Source organism: Danio aesculapii, chromosome 7 (assembly GCF_903798145.1).
Source record: "Danio aesculapii chromosome 7, fDanAes4.1, whole genome shotgun sequence".
Classification (NCBI taxonomy): Eukaryota; Metazoa; Chordata; class Actinopteri; order Cypriniformes; family Danionidae; genus Danio; species Danio aesculapii.
In genome coordinates this window covers 14,225,397-14,232,693 of record NC_079441.1, presented here as the reverse complement: position 1 = coordinate 14,232,693, position 7,297 = coordinate 14,225,397, and the positions used below count along the sequence as shown (strand labels likewise).

The following is a 7,297-nucleotide window of genomic DNA, read 5'->3' as shown; positions in this document are numbered from 1 at the left end:
TGGATATACATAATCACTCAAATTACACGTCTACCTCACACAAATATAAATAATTTGATGTAAAATATTGATTTATGTCGAAATATTTTATTGTCATTGAACACGAAGCTTCCATGAAAGCCATTGCAAGCGACCGTTCATTTCAAATTAAACAGATAACGTTATACATTCGTACTTATTAGACGGCTTTACCCACAAATATATTTATTTATTTATTGTCTTCCCTTACATAAACAGTGTGTAGCAAGTGTCTTGAGCAGGGTTGCTTATATTATTTTCTAGCCGCGATGCTATCTAATATTCTTTCCTTTTATTGTTTGTGAGTAATATTACGCATTTGTTATTATTTGCGTTTCTTAAACAGTTACCTGTGTGACAAATTGTGTCTAAGTTATGTACTTCAATATATTTTTTATTCATTCACACAAATAATGTACATAAAGCCTGCCTTTTTCCTTCTCAGAACCTCCACATAAACCCTGAAATTGTTCAGTATTCTCTCAAACAGCCGTTTGAGTCACCTCAAATGTAAGTATTTTTTTAAGTAACTAACTGAATTGGAAATAAATGTAAAAATACTTCATTTAACAAACAATATTATTTGATAATCATTATCCAGCTGGGTAACACTGAACTAATGGCATTAAACTTTTAACCTTTTAAGTGTTTAAAATCACTCACTTATTTTCTCATTTGCTTGTTTCTGATGTATCCATATTAGGTGTAAATCATTGTGACAGATATAGACTAGAAATTTAAAGTTTGCTGTATCAAATCCAGGTAGCAGAGGGCCAGGTTAAAACGGTCCGATGCACTTCACTTGCAATGCAGATCATCATTTCTGGACAGCTTTCTACTTACTGCTGTGGACATGAAAGGTTCAGCAGACTTTTTGCTCTGAATGAATGGCTATTAACATGGTGTGAAGAATTTGCTCTTTATTAACAATTGGAATCTTTTCTAGGATCGTCCTAGGCTTGCCCATGCTGATGGGCTGCACCACAGCAGTACTGGAGCTGAATTCCTGTCGGACAACATCTTCAGGATGCTTTGACTAGTTAGTGAAAATCCACATTTTAGTCATGTAGACTTTTGCTCGTCCCACTTTAATCACAGTAATGCATATCTGGCTAACTTCATAGAAACTGTCTGTTCCTCGCATTATTAGATCAAGAATTTAATTTACTATGTGTTCTAGAAAAAAATCTATTAAAAATCAAACCAGAAAAATGGTAAATAAGTCAAAATACTTTTTTTTTTTTTTTTAAGTTCGGTCTTCTAAACGTCAGGCCACTTGCACCTAAAGCAAGTATTGTAAATGAACAGACAACAATCTTAATGCACTAATAATCCTAATCTTAATGTCTTACTGAAACCTGACTAAAGCAAAATAACTACAGTATGTGAACTTGAATTTAATTAAATTACATTTATTATTAGATAAAGCAACATAATGCTTGGGTAATACATTTAAAATTAATAGTTGTTCAATTAAAATAATATTTATAAAGTGTCCACCAAATTAAAGTTTTTTAACAAAGTAGTGAGTTAGTTAATACCACCTCACAAATAAACGTGGTTTAAAGTAAATAAAAATTTTGTCATCATTTACCCACCTCTAATATGTTCCAAACCTGTTTGATTTTCTTTCTTTAGTTGAGTGCAAAACATTATATTTTGATTAAAGCTGAGCATTTTTAACCGTTAAAAATAAATTATAACCAGTATAACAAAAGTATGGATTGTGGTTATAGGTTTTCTGTTTTCAGTTTAACAGATGAAAGAAACTTAAACAGGATTGGAACAAGTGAAGGTTGAGTAAATGATGACAGAATTAAATTTTTTGGGTGAACTGTCCCTTTAAAGTGGAAGTGAAGCACTCAGTCAAGTTTACAGTACATTCATTTGTAAATTGATGTCCAGTTTAGTGAAAATATAATAAACAAACTCGATTAATGTAACCATTATTGAAGAAAAGAGCATGTTTTACAATAGTTTATATTTTTAGAGCTAGGGTGCAGCTATTTTGGAATATCACTGTCTGACGTCACAAGGTTGGTTCCGTTCCCTCAGCTGAACAGATACAGTGGAAGTAATGGACTGAACATGGACACTAGAAAGCCTAATTTAACACAATGCATAAAGTTTTGGATGTGCATCACAGAGCTGGTGCAAATACAAGCATTACATTTACAGTTAAAGTCAGAATTATTGACCCCCCTTTGAATTTTTTTTTTCTTTTTTTAAAATATTTTCCAAATGATGTTTAGCAGAGGAAGGAAATTTTCACAGTATGTCTGATACTATTTTTTCTTCTGGAGAAAGTTTTATTTCAGCTAGAATAAAAGCTGTTTTTAATTTTTTTTAAAAGCCATTTTAAGGTCAAAATTATTAGCCCTTTTAAGTTATATTTTTTGATAGTTTACAGAACAAACCATCGTTATACAGTAACTTGCCTAATTACCCTAACCTGCCTAGTTAACCTAATTAACCTAGTTAAGCCTTTAAATGTCACTTTAAGCTGAATACTAGTGTTCTGAAAAATATCTAGTAAAATATTATTTACTCTCATCATGGCAAAGATAAAATAAAACAGTTATTAGAAATGAGTTACTAAAACTATTATGTTTAGAAATGTGTTAAAAAAAATTGGAAATTAGGGTAAAAAATAAACAAGGGTGCTAATAATTCAATGGAGCTAATAATTCTGACTTCAACTGTATGTCCGAAACATAAAAATACATTTTTAAATTTTTCTTTTATTATCGATCAGTTGATGTGCTTTGGTCCACTCTCTGTTTTACGATGCCTGACTGCCCTCAATGTCTTTAACAAGATCTGGTACCTGACGTAATGGAGGCGGGTACTTTCACTTTTCACTATATAGCCCCTCACTTCTGTTCATGTTCAAACCAAACTAAGATCGGTGCCGTTTTTCACATCACAGGTTTTTTCGTGCTTCATATTTAATGTTGAAAGATTATTGTAATCGTTGCATTAGTCTGAATGTAAATCACCGTGCCAGGCAGCGCTGCACCAGTGTGAGAGAGTAGACCAAAGCACATCAAATGAACAGTATTTAAAAAAAAAAAAGAAAAATAGTAAACATTTTTTAAAAATTAGATTTTAAAACACAAGTGTGTTCCTTGTATTTGTACCAGCTCTGCGATGCATGTCCACAACTTCACGCATTGTGTTAAATTAGGCTTTTCAGTCTTCATGTTCAGTCCATTATTTCCACAATATCACTTCAGTTGAGGGAACGGAACCAACCCCGTGACGTCAGACACAGCGACATTCCAAAATAGCTGCACCGTAGCTCTAAAAACTACAGTAAAACATGGCATTTTCTTCAAAATGGTTACATTAATCGAGTTTGTAATATATATTTTCATTAAAGTAGAAAACAATTCGCAAAATAACGTAAACTTGACAGACTGCTTTACTTTCATTTATATATTTTAAAAAACAAGACCAACTTTATATTAAGGCACCTTAACCACAGTACTTAAAGTTAAATTAATAATATGGTACAATGCACTTATTAAGTACTGTATATACATGTTTTTACATTGTATTATTGTAAAAACTTATTGTTGAGCCCTGTAATATTAATTTCTGTATTTCAAAGGCCACTTAAATTGTCCAAAAACAATATTTGACCTTCATGCATAGTTGATTTAAATTTTTAACTCATTTAATTTTCTCTTTATTTAATGTGTTTTTAATCAACTAATGGTTAATTAAAAAAAAAAGCTAATAACTACAACCTGAATAAAATAACTATCGCAAATGCACTACACTCAAAATTATAGTGCATTATCTGTGTGAATGAGTGGGAAAATATGTGGGGTGCACTAAGGAGGGAGTGGTTTCAGACAGCTTTTGTGTTGTCTTATTTCTGCTTGTGCTCAGATATTTGAGAGGTTTACATTCTATGGATTTTGCCTTTATTGATGTATACGGGCACTCTGCAAGCAGTGAAAAAAAATCCTTTTATATAAATTAAGACAATTCCTAACTTTATTGATGTTTCCTTTTGTTATTCAGAAATGTTCTGCATATCTTTTGTGTATATGTCTTGATAAGTAAAAAAAAATGGCTCTGGGAATATTGTGAATTTCTTTTGTTTTCATAACTTCTCAGGTTAACTACTTTTTAATTTACTTTTATAGGGACACCTTCAATGTGAAGCAGTGGACAGCTAAAGATGTTGCTGACTGTTATTGCTAGACATTATTTAAATTTGATTATTTGCATTAAAATGTATATTACATTATTAATCATATTATGTGAATGTAATTGTGATGTATATTGATTAATAAAAGTAATTATTTAAGAAAAATGCAATTGTATTTTTTAAAAATCTACAAACATGTATAGATAAAGATAGATAGATAGATAGATAGATAGATAGATAGATAGATAGATAGATAGATAGATAGATGTCTATTGAATTTGTGATTAAACATGTTTGCACAAACCATAAATTAAGAGAGATAGGAAAAACAAGCATTAAAAAATAAAATGGTGCTTCAAAGCACTCAAGGTGGTTCCTGGTCATTCTTAATAAGAGGGTTCCTCAGAGAACTGCTCCTTTTGAAATAGTGCCTAGAGGTTCTTTAGAGGGTTCCGCCGGCGTGGCAATTTGAAGAACCCCAAAAAGTGCCTCCATGAACCTTTCATTTTTACAGTGTTAATAAGAGGGTTCTTCCAGGAACCCTTGAAGTTCCTCAAAGAACTGCCCTTTTTTGAAATGGTGCCTAGAGGTTCTTTAGAGGGTTCCGCCGGTGTGGCAATGTGAAAAACCCCAAAAAGTGCCTCCAGGAACCTTTAATTTTTACAGTGTACATGTATTTGAAAGAGTGTTCTATGAACAAAAAATACTATTAAATAATATCAATTATTACTGGTTTCCAGCTTTCTTCAACATATCTTTTTTGTGTTCAACAGAAGAAAGAAACTCAAACAGGTTTTGAACAAGTGAAGGGTTGAGTAAATAATGACGAAATATTCCGTTTTTTCTGAACTATCCCTTTAAATGAAGCATTATTAAATATGCATTATTACATTTGTAGCTGGAAATACAAAGTCTTGTATTCTTCTTTCAGTATGTACTGTATTAAGATACAGTAAACTGTCTCAGACACTTACTGTATAAAGTGACAGACTCCAGGATCTGAACTTCTCGCCTCCACTTGACCAGTCATTCAGCAGAGGTCTTCAAGCAATTATGTCCAGTTCAAACCTCAGGCAGTGGAACCTGCAATGACTTCAAAAAGGTAGGAATTACTTCAATGGTGTAACACTGACTGGCAATTTCATTTTCATTCAAAGGAAAGCATGAAAGCTCCTTAAAGAAAAACACTCATTCAAAGGTTTACTGGAACACATCTGTATTCTGTGTCAAAATCACAAGACAGTTTGACAAAATAAAAAGAAATACCCACCAATGTGCACTTGCCAGCTGAAAAGAAAGTTGGCGCAGAACCTCAAATCCTCAAAGCAGTCTCAACACCCGATGCTTTGAAAATTCCTGCAAAGAAGAATAAAAAATACATTTATCATTTGGAATCTTGAGCATAGCAAGCTGAGAAACAAACATTAGCTGTTTATACACATCGTTTTGCATAAGCTTTAGATTATAAGATGTTTACTCAAAGGGGCTCATCTGAACACATGCAATAAATTCTGGATGCCATGCAAATGCTATCATGCATGAATACTTCATGAATGATATATCTGGGGCTGTCATGTTTTTTGCTTTTCTACATGCATACGCTGATACTGATAAGTGATTCGGCTTAACAATGTCTCTTTAATGCAACAGATGCAACGCAGCAATAAATTTTCCCACAAGGCCAGCAGCGGGTGTGGAGAAGCCGAGGGAGGAGATGAAGGAGTCAAGGATGAGAGAACAGTTGCCGTTTTATTCTCATCTTTCATGATTGCAGAGAGACAACTTTGATACTTCAGTCAAGGTGCAGACTTTATGTCCTGGTCTGTGTCCTCATATAACATAACAGTTCACTACTGTTCACAGTAGTTTTATCTTCCAATAGGATGAAAACAATCCATTTACTAACCACCTGATTCATAAAGCACAGTTTGGCAGGTAACAAATGAGTATCCAAAATCTATACTAAAGTACTTTTTACTCAAGTAAAAGTACTTTACTCGAGTAAAAAAGTACCTGATGAAAAAATTACTCAAGTAAATAGTTACTAGTTACTTTTGTTATATATATATATATATATATATATATATATATATATATATATATATATATATATATATATATATATATATATATATATTCACCTGTACCACATGTCTTTGAACTGTGGGGAAACCGGAGCACCCGGAGGAAACCCACGCGAACGCAGGGAGAACATGCAAATTCCACACAGCAACGCCAACTGAGCCGAGGCTCGAACCAGCAACCTTCTTGCTGTGAGGCGACAGCACTACCTACTGCGCCACTGTGTCGAATTTGGCTTTTTAAATAATAATTTGACTTTTTGAAAGAGCTTCACAATTTTTTAGCCTCTCTTGTAAAAAAACTACATTTGAATTGATTGGAAATTCGTGGATAACAAAAATAGACAAATTAGTTTTAAAATTAATTTTCATTTAGGATTTTGCTTGGTCTTAAAGCCTTTTTCAATGGATTAATTTCACTATTTATGATGGCATAGCAGTCAATATAAGACAAATGAGCTCATGTATGGGACAAATTCTGAACCTTTGTCATCGAGGGATGGGTCTTTCGAACCACCCTGGCTACGGTCCTGCATAGTTACCATTTATAAGGTTCAAATTGGGATAATTTTGACACTTACCACTACTTTTTTCAGGTTGGAGCTGGAATTCATGTATATGCTGCGATGTCTGTTCAATGTACAGCGTGCATCGCATTATCAATCTATTCTTCTTGACATCTTGGGAGTGAAAACAGACTGAACTTGAGGCCGGGTGACCTGGTCCGATAAACTTACTGCACTGACAGACATGACCGTCCTTCTCGGAACCGCAGATGGCCATAAACTCGCACGTCTCCCTCGACTTCAGCCATCATTCACGGGGGCGCGCGCTCTAACCGAAAGCAGGAGACGCGTCTCTATAACAACCTGTCGCGACACAACCTCTCCAATGCGGCGCCTCGCGATATTTGCAAACAAACGCCGCCAAATGTAGCGAAGTAAGAGTACTGATTTTTCTCTAATAATTTGCTAGAGTGAAAGTACACATATTTAAATGTACTCAAAAAGTACACGCTACCCAACAATTTTACTTA

General features: G+C 33.7%; 1 long non-coding RNA gene across 1 annotated transcript; it reads left to right on the top strand.

Annotated features, from left to right (window-relative positions):
- Positions 1 to 461: 461 nt before the first annotated feature.
- Positions 462 to 4,259, top strand: LOC130232743 (uncharacterized). Its single transcript, XR_008838132.1, has 4 exons — positions 462 to 528; positions 781 to 878; positions 965 to 1,057; positions 4,176 to 4,259. It is a non-coding gene; the product is annotated as an uncharacterized LOC130232743 (long non-coding RNA).
- Positions 4,260 to 7,297: the final 3,038 nt, after the last annotated feature.